We start from the raw sequence: 18,076 nt of genomic DNA, 5'->3' as shown, positions 1-18,076 counted from the left end.
TGTGCAGTGATTACCGGCAGGTGGCGAGCAGGTGATGACAGGTCTGGGCCGGGGTGATAACTGGGTGATGACGGGGTGATGACGGGGTGATGACGACCCTTCTGACGACCCTCTGACGACCCGACTCTTCATCACCACCACGAAACAAGAGAGAGAAATGAGCCTGGGGAGAGGAAGGGAGAGAGTGAGAGAGAGGGAGAGGGTGAGAGTCGAGAATGTAGGTTGTTTCCCATGCCTACTAGAAGCACATTTACGTAGCTCTACATTTAATCAAGTGTCGCTGGCTTTACACGATCGCCAGTAGCCAGATCTTGCTGAGTATACGACCAGCGACAACCCAAGGCAGCTTCAGGGAAATGACTCAACGAGAGGCGTTGCAAGAATAATCCCTTCTCTTCCTCATCGTACTCTTTCTCTCTCCCTTCCCCCTCCTATAGCGGCGCCTTACGGCCTCGGCTATAACACTTTTTTTCCAGTCAATCAATCTACTCCTTTCCAATCATTCTCTTTATCTCCTTTCTATCTCTCCCTTTTCTGATCTCTCTTCCATTCCTGACTCTCATTCCTCACTACTACTCTGCCTCCTCCTCTTCGCCTTTTCTTCATCATCCCTCCATTCTCCCTCCTCTCTATCTTCCCCCACCCCCCCGGTCAGGTAGCACCCGTAGTGAACATGTGCAAGGATTTCCCAGGTGACTTTGCAGCAATGACTTCTTTTCCCTTGCGGCCCACATTAGCTACCTCTCTCAAGGCGCGCACGCACACGCACTCACACACACACACACACACACACACACACACACACACACACACACACACACACACACACACACACACACACACACACACGGTACAGCCATCTGATCTACCTTTCCCGAGATGTGAAGTTCTCGTTTTAAGCTTTTACAATGATGACAGTTTTTTTTTTTCTCTCTCTCTCTCTCTCTCTCTCTCTCTCTCTCTCTCTCTCTCTCTCTCTCTCTCTCTCTCTCTCTCTCTCTCTTTCTCTCTCCACATTCTACATATATAAAAATTGCACTTTATTTTCATGATTCGGTCTTATTTAATCTTAAGAAGACCTATAAATAAACGTAAAATAAAGAAAATATAGGAAAAGTTAAAATAATATTTCTCAGTCATTCGATATTACTTTTTTTTTTCTCTCAAGATGATTCAAGTGACACTGTAATTTTCATTTCCCCACACCTGTCTCACCTAAGGGCTTTTACCTGGCAAGTGATGATACCTTAATCAAAGCACACCTTCCCTTCCTCACCTTCACTGTTCATTAACGCCTCACCAGCACCTACATCTTCATTATAGCAATTTCACAACGCTGGCAACGCAAAATGCAGTTAAAATATAGCCCATTGACTCACGCCCGCTCCCCGCACACCTATTAACGGGCTTACTGATAAGATATACACTCCACCCCCACACATCCACACACGCACACTAATAAACAATACACACCCACACACCCGTCCATGCCCGTAGTAAAAAAAGCATCGCACCACACTACACTCCTACTACACCTCTTCCCCCACGCCCATACCAGCAGCCACACCCACGCCCACACGCCCACCCACACCCCGCCGCGCGCCACACACCTCCATCAGGGTGAAGCCTAAATCCAGACCACTTCCACTTTCATTCGAGCATCCAAATTACCTTGTTTCCCTCGAGTCCAGTTCCTCATCAGCTATAGAACACGAAGTTAGGCAAACAAAGTGAGAAACAATCGACCTTCCCTTTCAGAGCAGGCACTTTAGGCGAAAAAAGGAAATGAGAGAGAGGAGAGAGAAAGGAGAGAGAGAGAGGAGAGAGAGAGAGAGAGAGAGAGAGAGAGAGAGAGAGAGAGAGAGAGAGAGAGAGAGAGAGAGAGAGAATGAACAAAGACGCACACACACACACACACACACATAAAAACTGTAATATAACACTACTAGCGAGGTGTAGGCGTCTCTCTCTCTCTCTCTCTCTCTCTCTCTCCTCTCTCTCTCTCTCTCTCTCTCTCTCTCTCTCTCTCTCCTCTCTCTCTCTCTCTCTCGAATAACATTATAACAAGAATGCAAAAAAAAAAGAACGAAAGAAAAAGAAAAAGAACATGATCCTATACCAGTTTGGGAGACTCTGGCCTCTCAATAGCTTGGCGTAAACTTTATAAATATCAAGTGTACAGTTTCCTGGCGTCAATTCCAGATTTAGCCGAGCTCCCTTCATACATTACCCTCGGGCAGGAATAGCAGATAATGGCGTCCGGGGAAATCAAACGCTCTAGCTTTAATGCATCTACAAGTCCCTGTGCAGGTGTAAAAAAATTATTCATTGCCCCGGACCAAATTGCAACGCGTTTGACAAGTGCGGTGAGGCGGGCGCGGGATGACTGGCGTAGAAGCCGATGGAATGGCCGACATGGGAAGTGGTAAAAGGGAATTGCGAGGAGCACAGAACAAAGAGGGAGGATAGAGAAACAGAAGGGACGGAACAGAGGCGGATAAAAGAGTGAATAAAAGTGGCGGAGGCCGGAAAAAGTATGGCGGCGAGGCTGAAAAGAAAATTGAAAAGAAGAAATGTATAACACACCAGCAGCGGCGAGAAGCAAGTTACGAACACTGGCCGCTCGAATATGACAAAAGAGAAGAAAAGACCAACGCTCCAGGTCAGCAAAGGTCATGAATAGAGAAGATTGATCCGATAATTAAAGCTTTTGGGAATGTGGTGTGGTGTGGTGTGGTGTGGTGTGGTGTAAATGCAAGTGTGACGGTGTGATTGTGGTATAAAAACACACATTATGGTTATGAAAAACTGATGAGAGAGAGAGAGAGAGAGAGAGAGAGAGAGAGAGAGAGAGAGAGAGAGAGAGAGAGAGAGAGAGAGAGAGAGAGAGACATACAGAAAAAAGAGACATTATAGTTGTAACCTGGAGGTGCCAAAGTCATTAATTCTCACCTGTCCGTGTGGTGGTTCAGGTATTAATTATTCTCGCTGGCCGGTGGTGGTCGCCGTGCTTAGGTAATAGGACGCGGGACTCTTGCAGGTGTGGCCGCGGCATTCTCCCGCGACTCACGTCTCCAGATTAATTACCAACGCGAATTATGCTCAGATCAGTGACAAGGATTATCTCAAGGTGTCTGCCTTGCCGGAGACGAGAGGGTAGACCCACAGGACCTGAAAGCATGGACAGGGTGGCAGGGTAGAACTGAAAGGAAGGACAGAATAGAAGTAAAAGCAGGGGATAGAGGAGTTTGTGATGGTGTGAAGTATACTAACAGAAGGAAAGGAAGGGACAAGAAGGATGATAGGGATACAGGGGTGTGTGGCAGGGTGAACTATAAAGACGAAATAGAAGTGAAAGTAGGAGACAGAGGGGCGTGTGATGGTGAAGCTTACTAATAGAAGGATAAGAAAATAAACAGTAGTGATGACAGAGAACAGAGAGTCTTGTGATAGGGTATATGATATTTTTACGAATTAAAAGAATAGAAAGAAATATTAATTTTTGGCAGGGGATACAGGGGCTTATGGCAGGGTAAGGTAAATATCTATACAAGTAGAAATGTGGAAAAAAAAGACATGACTTTTAACGGATGATAAAGATAAGGAAAGATAGAGAAATAGAGATGATGAAATAAACGAATGTGTATGAAAGATAAAATAAAGATCAGGAGAGACTTAGCTACTGGAAGAAACTCGACGCAAGGAAGGAGATAACAGAACTGAAAACAAGAAAAAGCAAACATGCTGCATAGCATAAGTATGGATAAAAATATATGAATGAATAAAAGAGTTGAACAGGAAAGAAAACATAATAAGAATGAAACATATCTTTAATAAGGAAGGCATAATATTAAAGGTAAATGAATAAGATAAATAAAGGCAATTTAAATATATAGAAGATGAGATTGGAAGTATACAAGAGTACTTTTTAACTCTCAGAAATGTAAGGAAATGACAGGAAATGCATTAAGGCTGTATCACTACATCTGACAGTGGAAACCCAACTCTACCTCGCTGATACTGAAATGGGATTCGATATTAAAGTTTACCCTTAACCACGTCACTTCAATACCTTTACCTGTCTGGGAGGAGAAACGAGAACCGAGGCATCCAACTCCAATAGTGAGAACCAAGAGGAAGCTCCCAGCGGGCTCTTCAAGGTTCTCTACTGTAATTTCCTGTTCTCTCTCTCTCTCTCTCTCTCTCTCTCTCTCTCTCTCTCTCTCTCTCTCTCTCTCTCTCTCTCTCTCTCTCTCTCTCTCTCTCTCTCTCGTCAATCTTGTGAGAGCGCAAAAAGTTCCCAGCGGTTTTACTTCATCTATATATAAGTTTGTGTACATGATTGTGAGGCAGCGAGGCGTGTCACGGATCTTACTGTGTGCGTGTGTGTGTGTGTGTGTGTGCGACCGCTTCACTAGGCGCACCACATTCACCCTCCCTCTTTCTCCTCCTCCTCGTCCTCCTCCTCCTCCGCCCCCAATACACTCACACACATTTTGATTTTACAGAGAACATAAAGAAAATGAAGCCACTCAATTGGGTGGAGCGATAAGAATTACAGTACAGACGAATATATATGCAATGGCAAAGCAATTCACTTCACCCCTTGTTCATTTCATTGCACTTTCCAATTTCCTTTGCAAATTTGTGTGTGTGAGAGAGAGAGAGAGAGAGAGAGAGAGAGAGAGAGAGAGAGAGAGAGAGAGAGAGGGGGGGAGGGGGAGAGAGAGAGACTGAGACAGACAGACAGACAGACAGACAAGCATACAAAGACGGAAAAAAAAGTGAGATAGAAAAAAAGAGGGAAACAAATAAAAAAAAGAAAAAAGGAAAGAAAGAATATAGAAAAAGAAAGAGAAAGAAAGAATTACAGGGTGAACAAGAGCAGAGGCGAAAAAAACAGTAAGAAAACACAAAATATAAGATATCTCATGAGGAAAACTGACCTTGAGAAACTAAAGTAAATACCAGAGAGAGAGAGAGAGAGAGAGAGAGAGAAGAGAGAGAGAGGAGAGAGAGAGAGGAGAGGAGAGAGAGAGAGAGAGAGAGAGAGAGAGAGAGAGAGAGAGAGGACGAGAGAGAGAGAGAGAGAGTAAACACAGGATCACGGAGGAGCGAAAAAGAGACACAAAAATGACAAGAAAAACGGCTGAAAAAATAAGGGAGGCAAGGTAAACACAAAATAATTGACAGCAACAAGAACAGGTGAGGGAGAAACCCCGCAAAATTCAGGATGTCGGCTGGACCCCGGATTCATTCTCTCTCTCTCTCTCTCTCTCTCTCTCTCTCTCTCTCTCTCTCTCTCTCTCTCTGGTAAAAAAATAATGTTATCAAAGTTCCGAGCAGCGATATTATTTGGAAGTTAATTATGAGCACGCCGGGCAAACACTCTGGCTCTCTCCGCCGCGCCCAGAAAGTTTGGCAAGTGTTCCTGCCTCCAGGTAATTTAACACTGATTTGTAAATAATTCATGTTACGATCTGGTGAATTAGAAGTGAATTAGTCGGAAAGTTTTTCATCCCAAATGACATTAAGGTTACGCTAGACTAAAAAAGAGACTAAACCCAGCGAGTATTGGTAAAGTTTTAAACACCTAATTTCTATGCATGATATATTTCGCCTCAGGCCAAAGGGTGAGGATTACGGCGAAAGCAAACTGTAAAGATAATTGGAAGCACATTTACCTGGTCGATGAGGGAACGAGTGGCTGTGAAATCCTCTTGCCCGTGAGCGCGGACGAATGAAGAATACACACAGGAATAGAAGCAGAAATAGAAGCAAGAATAGATGCCATCAGTGACACAGCTTCCAATACCCGGACCGTTCTGCTTTTTTTATGATGATTACGCCCTCTTTTTCTTTATTTTTCGCCTCCCGGACACGTCAAGCAAGGCCGACAAACAGGCAAACAAGACTGTGCTTTATATCACACGTGCAATATATCCGGGCGGCGATGTTTAAAATGTAAATTCCCCCGATCATAATAACCCATAAATCCAACTCCGCCCCGTATTTACGTCCACATAAACATCACGGCTAATGTTCAAACAATTATTCCGGTGTTCCCTCCCTTGCCTCCGCCACAGCATTTTTCCTCCCGCTGCTGGTGTTGTTCCTAGCGGTGGCGGTGGTGGTGGTGGTGGCGACAACCAGACTCTAAGCATTGATTCCACGTTAACCCTTCCTTGATTTCGTGTTACGTTGCGTTCGTCTTGACTGCTCGTTTCGTAGTTTCATTCGTGCTTCTCGCTTGTTTCGTGTTACTTTTTTTCGTCTGTTTTATTTGGTGTTTTTCGTTTCTTGTTCGTTTTTTTTTTTAATTCCCCTGATGGATTTCGTTATTATTGTGTTGTTTTTCCTTTACGGTGGTTTGATCTACAAGTATTTCAACTCGCTCACCTTACGTTGTTCCTTTGTTTTGTGTCATCCTTCGTTAGTTTCCTGTTGCCGTTCTTGTACTTTAGTATGTAAGATTTCAATATTCGCTAAAAGATCGTGTTTCTCTCTCTCTCTCTCTCTCTCTCTCTCTCTCTCTCTCTCTCTCTCTCTCTCTCTCTCTCTCTCTCCCTCTCTCTCTCTCACACTTTGTCGTTTTTTAATTCCTTGGTGTGTTTTTCGTCACCATGTTATCTTTTGTCACTTCCGGTCTGTCTTTATAGTAATTTCTTCTCCGTTCATTCCATGTTTTTCTCACTATTAAGTGTTATTCTTCGCTAACACCGTGATTCTGTCGCTTGATTCCCTCATTATTCGCTGTTAAACTCATGTTATCGTCCTTCGCTTCCCTGATATCGAACTACAATACACTTCAAGGATGTTAAAGACGACGAGTGAGCCAGCGGAGCAGTGAAGCAGTGAAGCATTGAAGCACCGAGGCCGCGAAGTGATCAGCGGAGCCTGACATGAAGTGGCCAGGAGGAGGTGATTCTCATGTCTCGAGTGTTAAAAGAAGTGATGATATATTTACTGTGTGTGTGTGTGTGTGTGTGTGTGTGTGTGTGTGTGTGTGTGTGTGTTTATATTATAAAGATAAAATCATAAGATCCTTAATTCTGATTTCTAAACAAATAAAAGCACTCTAATAACAAAACACACACACACACACACACACACACACACACACACACACACACACACACATAGTCAATAAAATTAAAAGCATATTTACAATAATCACAACTCAAAACTTTTTCTTCACATTATCTCGTTGCTCGGGAAGACTTCTTTTTATAGACGAGAAGACAAAGAAGAGAAAGAGGCAGTGAGGAAGCAGATGAGAGAGAGAGAGAGAGAGAGAGAGAGAGAGAGAGAGAGAGAGAGAGAGAGAGAGAGAGAGAGAGAGAGAGAGAGAGAGAGAGAGAGAAGCAAAACAAGGACGAAGACAAAGGATAAAGAAAGAGAAAGAAGAAAACGAGAAGAGGAGAGAGAGAGACGGTGTGAGGACAAGACGACAAGAGGAAGAAGACGAGAACATAAAAGACTTAAGGAAAAAGGAAGAGGGAGAGAAAAAGACGATGACGGCGAATGAGATGAGAAGAAGAGCGAGAGAGAGAGGAAGGAAGGGAGAGGAGGGAGAGGAGATGTGAGGAGGAGTCTTTCCTATTAGCCGGTTCCTCACGCGTGTCCACGACCCCTAATGCCTCAATCACTCCATGAATAGAACTAATTACATCGTAAAATGCATACTAAAGGCTTCCAAACGGACAGAGGCGATAGCGTTTTCATTAAGATTCGTCCAACCAGCATCGTCTTCCCGGCGCCGCGACCCTCGACTCTGTCCCTCTGCGCCCCTTAGGACATGCGATATTTAGCCAATAAACGCGTCACTGGAGGCTGGAGGAAGGGTAATGGGAGGGATGCGAGTGAGGGTTCCTTGAGGATGAGTGAGGGTGAGTGAAGGGACAAGGAAGCATCGATGTTTTGTGGGAAAATATTTTGTACTGCTTGAGAGAAAGTGAAGACGAGAGAGAGAGAGAGAGAGAGAGAGAGAGAGAGAGAGAGAGAGGAGAGAGAGAGAGAGAGAGAGAGAGAGAGAGAGAGAGAGAGAGAGAGAGAGGGCGACGCTGGCTGCCATTGAAGCTTTAATTATCTTTTGCTGTCCTTTTTTTTACTTCTTCTTCTTCCGTTTCTTTAATTAGCTCATTGTGAAATTATTAATTACGTATTGCAAAAATGTATGTGGAAGAAATCCTTGTGCTAACACTGAAGGACATGATGTATTGTCTCCTGCGCTAACGACGCGGATTTAGTGCTTATTGTAAGGGTATATAAGAGCTATTTTGCTTCATTGCTCATCATATCCATCAGTCCCAAGAAGGCGAACAAGGGAATCGATTAGGTATTCCTGCCATATTGCCTTTACCTGTGTTAATTAACGCCAACTAGAATTAGACAGACGCATGAGTAAAGAAGAGTAAATAGAAAGACAGACAGAACAACAGGTGAGACAGACATGAATAAGAACAGGATGCTTAGTAAGGCAAAAGGACAGATGGAGAGAAAGACAGATAGACAGGTAAAAAGAAAAATAGGAATAGAAAGATAGATAGATGAAAAGAAAAACATAAAACAAACAGACCAACAGTAAGGCAGATAGACAGTAAAGACACTCACATATAGAAAGATACAGGTAAACAAAAATATGACAAACAAGAAACAAACAGACAGACAAATCGAATAACCAAAGACTAAAAGTAAACAGATCCATACTCACAGATAAAACAAAAACAGAAACTAGGGAACGAAAAAAGGTTGGACTCCAATGATACACCCACAAAAATAAAATCAAAAGCTAATTATAAACCAGAGAGAAGTAATAAGAAAACACGACACTGGGAAACACAATACCCCGTGACACAACACAAGAGTTCCTGGGATAATTATCATTGTGTTAGAAACCAATCACTCCCTCCCACCTCCTCCTCTCCCTTTGTACACCCCTCTCACTCCCCTCTCACGTCCCTCTCACCTGTCCTAACCTCGCCAAACACCACTTAATCTAGGCCACGACAAGATCCTACACAGGGTTCAGGTGGAAAAGAGAAAGGGGATCCAATGCCATACTCGACATCATATCTCTAATTAAATTCTGTCTAAACACTGAGTGAATGGCAATATCGGGATCAGGTGTCAAAGAGACTCACCTGAACCTGTGGAAAGTAATCCTATCAACCCCTCTGTACACACCTGGCTGGCTGCTGCAGTGTGTGTGTGTGTGTGTGTGTGTGTGTGTGTGTGTGTGTGTGTGTGTGTGTGTGTGTGTGTGTGTGTGTGTGTGTGTGTGTGTGTGTTTGGTAATAATTACACCTGTGGATTTGTAGGTTTTCATGTGCTTTTTCGGTATTTTGTATGTTTTAATAGGTTTTCATATGGATTTGTGTTATTACTGTTATCATTACTATTATCATGATTATTATTATTATTATTATTATTATTATTATTATTATTATTATTATTATTATTATTGTTATTATTATTATTATTATTATTATTATTATTATTATCATCATTATTATCATTATTATTATTATTGTTATTGTTATTTTTTATTATTATTATTATTATTATTATTATTATTATTATTATTATTATTATTATCATTGTTATTATTACTGCTGCTGCTGTTGCTGTTGTTGTTGTTATTGTTTTCGTTGTTGTTGTTGTTTTTGTTGTTGTTGTTGTTGCCATTGTTGTTGTTGTTGTTGTTATTATTATTATTATTATTATTATTATTATTATTATTATTATTATTATTATTATTATTATCATCATCATCATCATCATCATCATCATCATTATTATCATTATCATCATTATGTAAGACTGTGTGTGTCATCTGCACTACCACACCTTTCCAACAATCTCATATTTACATAAATTTCCTCGTATTCACTCCATCCCTTCATTTATTCCCCCATACTACGCCACACGATATCATTTCACCGCGTTGTCCTCGCGTACGTTAATCATGATGAGGATGCACGATGAAGCAGACAACAAAAAAATAACTCGCCGGTAACCAGAGTCTCTTTCCACGCAGCAAACATATCACAGTCCTTCGTGTCTACAAATTTCCCGGAACAAGTCTTCGAGGAAAGTGCGCAGCTTTCCCTTACAACATGAAAATGGAGGGAGGAGAAAAAAATGAACGTGGGATTTAGTTTTTTAATGAAGATTTCCCCAGCGATCACTGCTCGTTTGGGTTTAAGTTTCCTACAGGACTGGACGCAGCACAAAACACGTGAGTTGAACCTGATGCGGGGCTTTCAAATGCTCCTTATATTTATGGGATTTTAAGGGTTTTATGTTACGAGACGCAGCTGCGATTCTCCTCATAGATTGCATTTGTTTTTCATCGAGTACTTCTTGTTAGAGGTAATTTTCAAAGAGTTTGTTTTTTAAAAGTCGTGTAAGGAATGAGGGTGTGAATTTTTCCTTTGCTTTTTTTCTTTTAATTACATTATCTATGTTATTTTGTGCTAAGATGAGGAACTAAGATTTTTTACCATCTATTTTCTTTTGCTCATTTACTTCTTTTTCGTTTAATTGTCAGCATTGTATACCTGAATTTCTATATTCCATTATTTCTCCTCTTTCTTCATCGTCTTCTCCTTGTCCTCTATCACCTCATCCTCCTTTTACGTTTACTGGCATATTATTTATCTCCTCATCTTTCTCTTTATCCCAAGTTCATCTTTTTCACCCTCTCCTCCTCCTCCCTCTCCTTCTTCTTAATTTTCTTTCACTAAGATATTTTCTGTAAACGTTTTATCTCATCGATCTTTCAATATATTCTCTTATACATAACCGTCTCTTTCCCTTTCTCATCCTCTCCCTCTTCTCTCTCTCTCCCTCATCTGATGCTCCTCTCCCTCTCCCTCTCTCTCTCTCCCTCCCTCGGGTCTGAAAGCCTCATCAAATCAACGATAAAGAAAAAGTCTTCCAGGATAATAATTACTGATATGCGAGGATATTAAGTACAATTAAGACGAGCTATTATCGATTACTCTTCATCAGGGAAGTCGGATGAGGATGCTGACGGGGAAGTTAAATGTACCTGAAGAAAAGAGATAAAAAGAGATATCCTTGATGGCTCCCTTGCTTTATTTTCTCTCTCTCTCTCTCACTCTCTTCCTCTCTTTTTTTGTTTTGTTGTTGTTTTAAGTTCATTGTCACTTCTTAGATTCTGCTATTGTGGTTGTTTGGTGGTGTTTTCTTTCTTTCTTTCTTTCTTTCTTTCTTTCTTTCTTTTTTTTTTTTTTGTGTGTGTGTGTGCGTGCGTATAAAACTTTCTGCCTTAACAGTTATCACTCTCCTACATAGTTCTACCATTCTCATTAGTGACTACGCACACACACACGCACATACACACACGCACACACAGAGGTCCAAGGCCCAACCTAAACTACCAAGGAGACTTCCCGGAACAAGATAATCATTCGGTCAACGGAATTACCGCATTAAGAGGGTCGCTAAAAATCCCACAGGGAAGTTTTCAGAGACGAACTAAAGAGCGTGTCGAAGACGAGAGGGGAGGAAGAAAAGGAGGGAGAAAAATGAAGCCTCGGAGACGGAGGTTCAAAGAGCAGTGACCCCAATGAGACTTAAAACACCCAGCCGTTCATAAATCGGCAATGCAATTTTCTTGGAGGCCTTATCAAGCTTCTTATCTGCTACGTCTATAAATCTACGGATTGTGACGGATGGCTGGGGCGTATCGTGCCTAGACAGCGTCAGAAGAAGAGGTGGCGTCCTTAGAAAATTGCCCACAGCATCACAGCACCACAGCATCCCAAGGTGAGGAGTATCAGCACCGTCAAACTATATGCTGCGTCTTATAACACGGCTCAAAACATCTGAGTAACCCTTGCCGGAGATTTCAGTGCGGCCTCTTTTAGTTTTCCTGCTTCCTCAGAATGACATCACAACATCACAGCATCCCAAGGTGACTGGTACTAACACCGCCAGAATATGTGCTGCGTTTTGGAACAGCTCACATCACCTGTTTAAGCGTTACCAAACATTTCAGAACGAACTTTGCCTTTGCTGCCTCCTCAGTATAGCACCACAGCATCACAGCATCCAAAGGTGAGAGGTAACATCAATGCCAGAATGTACTCAGGCTGTGTCTTTATAACAGAGACCACAACATATCCAAGGCAAACGCTAACAGGGCTTTCAGAATACAATTTACTATTCTTGCAGCCTCTCACACCATCACAGCATACAAAGGTGAGAGGTGGCAGTAGTGCAGGAATGTGATATGCTAATTTTATCATATGGAACTCACAATACCTTTAAAGTAGAACCGTAGGAATTTCAAAATGGACTTTACTCTTCCTGCTTCCTCACAGCAGTCCTCACAGCATCCCAGGGTGAGTAATAATAGCACTGTCTTGTATCTGTGTAGCACTTGGGGGGATCTTCTCAGTGATTCCTCTTTTACAGCCTTTTACAGTATTTCCAGAGTGAGAGGTTTGAGGTCAATGGGTTATTTCCCAGGTCATAATACACGACAAGCATCCCCAGTGTGTAAGGTTACCAACTGTTGTCACTGTAATTACCAACGTGTCAGATTATACCGTCCGTTGTGTCAGAATGTACACCTCGTGTTATTAAAGACAGTTTTGGGAGCTAATGTACATGTCTTCAGAACACCATTTACAACATCTTCAGGTGAAAAGTAGCAGCAGCAACAGCAATCTGAGTATACTTATGCTGCACGATACATGTTCTCGGTATCTCCTCCTTCACAGCCGCACAAATACAGCATCTCAAAGGGTAAGTTTTTGTTGTTGTTTGAGATTGCCCTCGTAAGGAAATGATCCCTATGTCTAATGACGGCCCACTGCAGTGAAGGCTTGGCATACAAAGATATTCACGCATATATTTTACAAATCATGGTCTCCCCAGCTAGTGAGTCATTCATCAAGGTAAAAAGTGACAGCAATCTGTTGTTCTTTAACTGCACTACGAAACAGATTCAGTACCTTCCCTCTCACAGCCACACCAAGACAGCATTACCAAGGTGACCAGTGGCAGCAGGCTCTCTCTTAACAGCTACACTTCTAAGCTGTTCATCTCTGCCACTCTCTGTTACTAAAATGATCCCATGATTCGTGTAGAAGCGCATTACCTCTCAGATTAGGTGATGTAAATATGGTAATGAATAAATAAGCGATTGACTCAGTGAATTTGCTGCTACAACACTGACTCTAATTCCTCGTTATATTCTCATCACTCACGATCAACCTACACACACACACACACACATACACACACACACACACATCGAGAGACTAGTCAGGTTTCCTTCTCGCCACAGGATCCAAATTAATGATCATTTTTCACCTGCTCAGGTTTCCACGCATCAGAAGACAAGGTGCGAAGGAGGCGCAACTTGACGCCAAGATTCGAACCCACGAACACGAACACGGATGAACCCTTGCATCTGTTGCTTACGTGTATTGACAGTGGTGGTAGTGGTGCTAGGGGTGGTGGTGGTGGTATTGTAGTAGTAGTAGTAGTAGTAGTAGTAGTAGTAGTAGTAAAAATTGCACTAACCTAACAAACTTGCAGTAGTGAATCAACATGAAACAATAGATAATGAAATAGTAGGTAATAAAAAAAAAATGTCACTAATAAAATGTTGACTTTTCAACGAGCAAAAACGGCAAAGCTCCTCCCTTAAGGTAACAACAGAAGGCTAGCAGAACCCTTCGTAATCTGGTCCATACTCGTATAGTGAACCTTCGCAATATCCGACAGATTTATGGCAAGTATGACGTTATCTTTTTAGTGAACTTAGGGAAGGATTCAGCACTAATGAAAGATTTTAGTGAGAATTAGACAGGAAAAAAGAAAGAGAGAGAGAGAGAGAGAAAAAAAAAAAGATGCTCGGCTGAGATGGATTACAATTTCTCTGTGAACTGCTGAAGTCAGTGAAATAAATTAACGAACCGGAGTCCATTTTGCTGAGCCGACGTGTCCCAAAGTGAGTGAAATAATGTGTGTTTTGATGACTCGAATCTTCGCGTTAAATTAATATTGTCACAAATTAACGCGGCAGAGTGACGGCGCGAATTACTCAAACTTATGACACATTGGTAATTAACTAGCCGGTAATCATCGGTAATTATGGCAAATGCAGGAACGTTACATGAACGAAATATTAAGTGCAACATCATACCCAATTAGGATTAATTTTATTACTACTTAATGCTCATGGGATTATCCTGAATTAGTCAATTAGCTTCATTAATATTTTAGGTATTGTCTCGCGTCGTGTAATGTTCAGCTTATTAAAAATAATTACATTAATGCGATACTCGCCGCCCGTTGGCACAGGGAGGGAGGAGGTGGTGAGGGAGGAGAGGGAGGGAGAGGGAGCGGGAAGAGTGGAATAAGGAAGAGAGGAAGGGGGGAAGGGAAAGGAAATTATAGGGAGGCTGTTTATGTATGTACTCCTGTCAATACTGAAGTGTGTGTGTGCGTGTGTGTGTGTGTGTGTGTGTGTGTGTGTGTGTGTGTGTGTGTGTGTGTGTGTGTGTGTGTGTGTGTGTGTGTGTGTGTGTGTGTGTGTCTGTGTAGCAAGCACCGAGGCAGCAAGGGATATCAGCACGCAAGCAGATCCGCATGACAAAATCAAGGTTCCTGAGTGAATGTCTTAACTAGTGACCTCCATGACCGCGGCAAATTGTGGTGACTTGAGGCAGGCAGACACCGCGGACAAGAGCTTCGCTACGCCTCCTGGTCCTCAGCACAATTAAAATCAACACCAAATAATAATAATAATAATAATGATAATAATAGTAATAATAATAATAATAATAATAATAATAATAATAATAATAATAATAATAATAATAATAATAATAATAATAATAATAACAATAAAAACACTACATATATTATTCCGGTCTTTCTCCTTTTTTCCTTCCTCATATTTTCCAGCATCCTGACGCGGTAGATGATCTGAGGGTGCAACTCGCGTCCTGCGCTGGGCCGGGCCTCTCCGCCTCTTGCCCCGCCATGCCTCCGTGCGGGGCGGCGTCATGTCTGCACATAATCCTGGCGTCATTATCATTACCGGGATTATCCTGTTAATCTAAAGTTAACACGGATGGTCAACGGCTCAGGCTTGCAGGCTTAACAAGCGACCTCCGACCAGTGGGTGCCGCGCCCAGCCCCCCCACCCCCGCCTGTTCCAGTGCCGCCCCCCACCCCACCACACACAGCACAGCGGGGCGCTGGGCAGGTGAGGCAGCCTGATCACCTTCACACCTTGAGGGGCGGCAGATCAAGGTTCAAGGACGCTGCTCATTAGGAAGCTGAAGTGAGAATAATTTTCATAACGGAATAATTTGCAGGAAGTGTTTAATGGCAAAGTTAGGCTTCGTCTTTCATATTCAGATGCATATCTTTGGTTGAATTCTTGAAGCCACCTCGCTGCGCCATCAGCAGCAGCACCAGGGGCGTCAACACGCCTCTCAGGGACACCTTTGCACGCGAGTCATGTGGACGCCGTATGTCTATAATTGCAAAACTTGGAATTCACAACGAGCACTCATTTGCCTGTCTCCTCCATTGGCGCACCTGCACGCTGCTTTTTGGTCAATTAACCCTTCGAACTACATACCAATGACGGCGGCGCAGCGGGGCTCGACCACCACTCCGCCCTCACTCCCCACCCGTCACCGTCATCCCGTCACCACCATACACGCGGGGCCCCTCACTACAGTCACCATCCCCACCACCCTTCTTCCCGTCATCATCACATCTCTCTCTCTAATATCCATTACCGCATCACCACACCTCCACCCCCTCATTACCGCCACCCACACTCACGCCGTCACCCCGCCTCCACTTCCGAGCATTCCACCCTGCTCATTATTCACCACAACCACATTATTTTCACATTTCCTTCACAGGTAATGAGGAGGAAAATACAATATGTAACTAAATAAAAACTAATTGACAAGTAAAAAAAGTGAGAGTACGGGACAGAAATGGCGAGAGGAAGCGGAGGAGGAGGAGGAGGAGGAGGAGGAGGAGGAGGAGGAGGAGGAGGAGGAGGAGGAGGAGGAGTGAGCAGGAGGAGGAGGAGAGAGAGGAGCGGGAGGAGGAACCAGTCTTTGGTTTGGTAGGACGCTAACCTAATCATGGCAGACCAACCATAAAGAAGAGGTTGTGAATATATTACAGTATCAGAAAATAACCCGAGGGGCTGAGAGTCGACTCCGCTAATGGCTGATGTTATCTCCACACGCGCATAAAAATTGCTTCATCAGGCGCCCGGTGACCGACAATTATTTACATACGTGATGTCAATATATTGTGGGGGCGAGGACTGCGCGGCGGCTCTCACAGCGGTGGGAGTCGTGGCAGGTGCCAATACGGGGCCGGGAATCATTCAGGAGGGACGGCCGCCGCTCCTCCGCCCGGGGAATGACAACGCTGCATGGTGACGGGCGGCGTGGGAAGCGTCGCCGCAACCAGAGGCCTCCTGGCTTAGGCCCAGCGCAGGATCAATCAGCAGGCTATCTTTTTTTTTTTTTTTTTTTAGGTTTATGTGTTTCTTTGCTCGTTTTCTTGCGGCTTCAAGATGCTTGATATTCTTTTTTTTATCTTTATCAGTAATGTTTAAGTGTTTTCTCTTTCTTTCTAATTAACCAATAACCAATATTCTTAAATAACACTTTTTATCCTTATTAACAATGAGTACTTTTGCCTCTCCTTCACCTTTACCCTTACCAGCAATGTTTAGCTTTTTCTTTTTCCTTTTCATCTGTGTCTTACATCGCTCGGTAAATCTTCCACGCATTACTTTTCTCTCCTTACTGGTAATGTTTTAGTCTGCGTATTTCCTTTTCGAGATAAACTAATTGCATTGTGTTCGTACCAAGTCGTACGTAGCGGCGCGCCTCAGGGCGACAAGCAAAGCCACGCCCCTCTCACCATTTGTAAACATGGCCACATCCGCGACTTGTATGCAAATGCTGCCAAATCTTCATTTATTAGATCATTTATACAACCCGGACGTCTGGCAATCACTTAATCCCTGCCCCGCCACGTTCACACTCCTTAAGGAGCATAATCAAGTCTCTTGAAGGGACAACCAATCTTGACTTGCAGGAGAGCAAACGCTGAGACGCCCACCACTCCTTCACGCCCCGGCCCTTACCTTTCCGCACTGCCCTCACACCTCACTTTTTGCCTCACCTCACTTCACCTCATGTCCTCACTTCAAACACTGACAGATTCTGTGTCTGTGTGATTTTTTTTTTTCACTTTCCCAGGACTCAGACTGTTTTAAGAGGCACCTGGATGGCACCAATATCAGCTAATTTTTTAAGGAGGAACAATTTAGCAGACGTCATTCATTTCTAAGTGTTTGGAACCTTGACCAGCCTCTGTAAAGAAAAAAAAATCACCCTTGACAATATAAAGGAAAATAAATAAATATATAAAAGGAAATATATAGAACATAAATATACAACTTAGAAGAACGCGTAGCAAACTCCCAAATAAGATGTTAATTCCCATCACTGCCTGTCTGCTCTCACCACACAAGCGGCGCCCCTGGCTGTGAGGGAGGCAGGAGGTGAGGACCCACGCGTCGCACGCCACCGTCCCTGCAGGAGGCCCATGAGGTCGTCCCTCACACCCACGACCTTCACCTCTGCCTACTTCAGGAGACACAGGTAAAGGTGTTTGTGAATGGTGTTTGTGAGGGGCGGTGTTTGTGTTTGGTATTCACAGTTCAGTATCGCAGTTTAGTATTTGATATTTTCTTCGCAACGACAGATTTGGAATGAAGAGATATTGTATACAAGACGTGTTTTGGTAGAACGAGGAACTTATACCGTGAGTGTGTGTGTGTGTGTGTGTGTGTGTGTGTGTGTGTGTGTGTGTGTGTGTGTGTGTGTGTGTGTGTGTGTGTGTGAGTGTGTGTGTGTGTGTGTGTGTGTAGAGACCTACACTAACCATTCCCTCCGCATATAACCTCAACGAAACACAAAGAGAACGCTCCCTTCACTCAGTGCACGAGGCAAAACGAGCCCAAAAACTCCTTGGA

At 43.2% G+C, this 18,076-nt stretch overlaps 1 protein-coding gene across 1 annotated transcript in view; it reads right to left on the bottom strand.

Annotated features, from left to right (window-relative positions):
* The window catches only part of LOC135090605 (uncharacterized), a 304,055-nt gene that overhangs the window by 23,985 nt on the left and 261,994 nt on the right, over positions 1-18,076 (bottom strand). Inside the window, exon 5 of the transcript XR_010262052.1 lies at positions 2,953-3,171. The gene's annotated coding sequence lies outside the window, so the exon portion shown is untranslated. The remainder of the gene's footprint in view (positions 1-2,952; positions 3,172-18,076) is intronic.

This window comes from Scylla paramamosain, chromosome 35 (assembly GCF_035594125.1).
Source record: "Scylla paramamosain isolate STU-SP2022 chromosome 35, ASM3559412v1, whole genome shotgun sequence".
Taxonomy (NCBI): domain Eukaryota; kingdom Metazoa; phylum Arthropoda; class Malacostraca; order Decapoda; family Portunidae; genus Scylla; species Scylla paramamosain.
The sequence above is the reverse complement of the archived record's forward strand: the minus strand, read 5'-3'. Positions and strand labels throughout refer to the sequence as shown.